General features: G+C 40.2%; 1 pseudogene; it reads left to right on the forward strand.

Annotated features, from left to right (window-relative positions):
- The first annotated feature begins 2,423 nt into the window (after window positions 1-2,423).
- On the forward strand, window positions 2,424-3,489 carry LOC149454827 (olfactory receptor 6B1-like; annotated as a pseudogene).
- The last annotated feature ends 1,535 nt before the right edge of the window (window positions 3,490-5,024 follow it).

Consider the following 5,024-nt stretch of genomic DNA (forward strand, 5'->3'; position numbering starts at 1 on the left):
TAATTTAGCCCCTTAATTGCCCTAAATGCCAGTGTCATTAGTACAGTGACAGTGTAGAGCAGGGGTCCTCAAACTACGTCCCTCGGGCCACATGCGGCCCGCCGAGGACATTTATCCGGCCCGCAGGGCAGTTGCATATCTGCCACGAGGCAAGGGACTAGGGTTTGGCAGGTCGTGACCTAAAATCATCAGCCGCCAAGCAGAGGCGTGCAGTGTCCTGTCTCTCCGCCCTCTCCTCTCCGAGCTGCGGAAGTTTCATGTGTGTGTATGGGGCCTGGAGAGTGCCACTCCTTTGTGTGCGATGATCGGATCAGGTAGGATGGGGATGGCCGGGGATTTACAGCGGGATTTACACCCGGGGTGACACGTCTGCCAGCCTGGGAGGGGGGAGGTGAAGAGGGGACAAGTTAGTCTGGAGAGCGACCCCCCCATGACCCCCCCTCTCCCCCCCCATCTATTCTATATACACTCCCTGGATGTGTAGTCCGGAGTCACCTTCATATCCTGGTGACAGCCCGGGGTCCCAGATGTGTGAGAAGTGTACACAGATCAGACCCAACAAGGTGTCCTGCATTTACCGTATATTTCACTCCATAAGACACAGTTTGGGGGAAATTAGTATTCCCGCTGCCGTTGTATGTCCGCAGTCTCTGATCATCTCCTGTACTGTGTCCGTTTTTGTTCATAGTTTTTTTTTTTAAAACTATAGTCCGGCCCTCCAACGGTCTGAGGGACAGTGAACTGGCCCCCTGTTTAAAAAGTTTGAGGACCCCTGCTGTAGAGTATTATCATGGAATTAGTGTGACTGGTGGTGTCAGTGGCAGTTAGTCAGCCCCCCCCCCCAGTGTTAGTGTCAGATTGCCTGCCGCACTATCGCAGTAACATTTAGCCCTGGTTCACATTGTGCGTTCCTGTGGGCCGCGTTTTGAATGGACTCCCGTACCCCGGGACACGCAGGGAAGAAGTCCCTGCACTTCTTTGTAAACTGCAGCCCTCACGGAAACCTTGGTTCCCAGTGCGGTTGCAATTTCCAGTGCGGGAGGCGTGCCATTAGAATTAATGGAACCTGCCCGCGGGTCCGCATTCTTCTGTGTGGGTGGTGCGGCTGCATGGATTTTTGTGCGGATCAGCAGCAGCACCACCCGCATATATGTGAACCTAGCCTAAAAGTCCCTGATCACTGCCTTTAGTAGTATAAAAAAAATTCCAATATGTATATACCGTACTTTGTAGATGCTATAACTTTCACACAAACCAATCGATATACACTTATTGGGTTTTTTTTTTTACCAAAGACACGTATCAGAATACATTTTGGCCAACATTTATGAAGAAATTAGATTTTTTACTTTATTTTATTGGAAATATATAGCAGAAAGTGAAGCAATATTGTTTGTTTTGTTTTACATTTCGCTCTTTTTTCATTATATATTATTTTTTCATTATATATATTAAAAAAACAAACAACCCAGTGGTGATCAAATACCACCAAAAGAAAGCTCTATTTGAGTGAAAAAAAAATTATCTAAATTTTGTTTGGGTACAGCATTGCATGACCGCGCAATTACCAGAAAAGATGTGCAGTGCTGAATAGCAAAAAATGGCCTGTCATGAAGGGGTAAAACCTTTCAGGGCTGAAGTGTGCTAAAATTTAAGTTTAGTAACCACACAGATCCTAATTAGAATCCCTTTTAATGGTATATTCACTATTCATTCAAAAATCAGTAAACCCTTTATTATTTAGGAACATAGTGCAAAGTTTTGGTTGTAAACTATGCCGTGTGATCGTGTATGATCATGTATATTTATTAAAGTGGAACTTCACTCTCCTTATCAACATGGACTTTTTGTAATCCTTATGCTGCTAGTATTGGTAAATAGATAGGAAGTTATATCTTATTTAATTATTTTAAACCTTTTTGGTTACATTACTTCAGTTACTTCTTGGTTTCCATGCCTAGGCAAATGATGTCATACATCCCAGGAGTCTTCAGGATGGAAGAAATGTTTTCAGCTCAGCCTATGCCTGAGCATAGAGCAAATGGATTCCAGGAAGTAAATGATATATGAATCATCTGCCCTTACTCAAGATGGCCATGACTAGAAATGCTTGGGGTTGTTTTTCAAAGTGATTTCTCAGGGAAATAAAGCATGGAGACATGGATGCATGTATGAGTTTGCTTTGAATATTAAAAACAAATTACATAGCATTATTTGTGGTACTCAGATGCAGTGAAGTTTTACTTTAATGAGATAATGATGTTACGAATATCATTAATCCATACATTTCTTAAATTAACACTATAATATTAATAGACGTAAGTGTGGATTTTCTATATTTGAATAGTCATAATGAATGGGACAATGAATACTGTTGTGTTATTATTTAGTACCTAGTTTTAAAAAAATCTAAAATAATCATCTTCTTAAGCTAACATGAAGCAAATTTGTTAACGTTTATTATGGGAATATTTAACTATGTGTAAAAGTTAAATTTTTTTTATTATTAGGATTGCCTTAGAATACAATGCAAAATTGGAATTTCTGGAATAAAAGTGCTGTGACAGAATTTATACTAGTGGGATTTCCAACAAGTCCAAATTTTCAGCACTTCCTTTTTTTATCTTCTTCATTTCCTATGTATTAACAGTGACAGGGAATATTGTAATCATTACTGTAATTCAAGCTGACAGTCACCTTCGTCGTCCTATGTACTTTTTTCTCAGCAACTTTGCATTCATGCAGATTTGCTACATAACAGTGACAGTACCTAAGCTGCTCCTAGGTTTTCTAACCAACACAAACAAAATATCTATTGGAGCTTGCTTTACTCAGTGCTATTTTTTCTTTCTACTTGGAGGAATAGAGCACTTCCTATTGACCATTATGGCATATGATCGATATGTGGCTATATGCCATCCCTTACGTTATAATACCATTGTAACCTCAAAGGTTTGTTGGGGCCTAGCATGTGGCTGTTGGCTGGGTATCTTCCTTGGTTCTTTGCTACCTGTGATCTTCTTGGCAAGATTATCTTTTTGTGGACCGAATGTCATTAACCATTACTTTTGTGATGTTTCACCATTATTAAAGCTTTCATGTACTGATACATCCCTGATTAAATCCTATTTTTTCAGCTTAATGTGGATCATTATTTTTAGTTGCCTTGCATTCATTCTTTTGTCATACATCAGCATTATTTCTGCTATTTTTAAAATACCATCCACAGTAGGGCGTCAGAAAGTATTCTCCACCTGTGGCTCCCATCTGACTGTGGTTATAATATATTTTGGGGCTGTTATTTTTATGTATGTTAGGCCAAGAGAAAGTTATTCCTTTGAACAGGACAAGTTGATCTCTGTGTTCTATTCCATTTTGACTCCTCTTTTGAATCCATTTATTTATTGCCTTAGAAACAAGGAAATAAAACAGGCTTTATGGAAATGCATTCAGGGCAAAAACAGTTTGTTGCCTCATCTGCACACATAAATAAAATATTAGAAATATTTTTGTTTTAATGTTTTATCGCCTAACTCCAAACAATACTTTTTAAAAAGTTTTTGTAGAGTGTGGTGGAATGGTAAAATCTCTGCTAGGTTTCCATGGGTAGAATAAGGGAAAACTATTTTTAAAACATAACTAGAGTATAAAAGATGACTTTAGGCCCCCCATTTTGCCTGGCAACCCCACCACCTGACCTTGCCACCAAATAACAAATAAATAAATAGCACACTGACACCAACTGGAATTTAACCTCTTCACGCTGAGCTTGCGCAAATATGCGGCCTCTCAGTGGCTGGGGCTTGACGACGAGCACCTGCATGTTTGCGTGCCATTTGTAAACAAACATGTGCTGAGAGTGCGCGCCCTGAGCACTGCCAGCACATGTGTCGGCATCCCACGGAAAGGTCCCGATCTCTCCTTGTGATCGGGACCTTTCCTATCATGTGTCCGCCATGACAGCCAATCACAGCGGTCACATGACCCTACCTCCTGGTGTCAGAAACCCCTTAAAGGGCAGAGAGGCGTCTGTGCGAAGGGGTTAATGGCCACAACAGCCACTTTATTTAACTTTCACCTTAACTACTGTCTTCCTACTGAAATCTCCTGAGACAGTCTTGCCTACAGCCCTGTGCAGATATCACCCGTCCTGTCCAGCCTCACTTATAAGGTCAGTACCCCCACCTCTGCATCCTTTAAACTCTTAGAAACTCCACCCATATTTACCACTCCCCTTTTAACCCCAGTCATGATGTCTCTCTGTCCATTCTGTTCCAGTTTTTTACTTCGGACCAGACTTTATGATTAGAATGCAGCCCATGTACAACCTCTGGTAAAAAGTATGGAATCACCACTCTTGCGAAATGTTCATTTAATTGTTTAATTGTGTAGAAAAAGAACTAATGACAGACATGCCTCAAAACTATTTTCATTTAACATTCCAACCTTCTGGCTTTAAGAAACACTTAAAAAAATAAAAAAGAAAGAAAACCATAGTCAGTTGCAACTGTTTTTGCAGATCAAGCAGAGGAAAAAATATAGAATCACTCAAATATGAGGAAAATAGTATGGAATCATGAAAAAAACCACTCCAGTACACCACTAGTACTTTGTTGCACCACCTCTGGCTTTTATAACAGCTTAATTCTCTGGGGCATAGTTTTACTATCAACAAACATTATTCTTCATCAATCCGGCTCCAACTTTCTCTTATTGCAGGTGCCAGATCAGCTTTGCAGGTTGGAGCCTTGTCATGGACCATTTTATTTCATTTCCACCATAGATTTTCAGTAGTACGGACCTCAGTCCGTACTATTTGCATTCCATGCAATTGACATTGTACGTCTTTCTTGAAGGAAAGTTTTCACGGATTTTGCCTATGGCAAGATGCATTATTATCCTGAAAAAGGATCATCATCACCAAATATCCTCTCAATTGACGGAGTAAGAAAAGTGTCCAAAATATCAATGTAAACTTATGCATTTATTGATGATTTAATGATTGTCATCTCCCCCATACCTTT

This window comes from Staurois parvus, unplaced genomic scaffold, assembly GCF_062004578.1.
Source record: "Staurois parvus isolate SC_StPar_1 unplaced genomic scaffold, SC_StPar_1.0 ptg000415l, whole genome shotgun sequence".
Taxonomy (NCBI): domain Eukaryota; kingdom Metazoa; phylum Chordata; class Amphibia; order Anura; family Ranidae; genus Staurois; species Staurois parvus.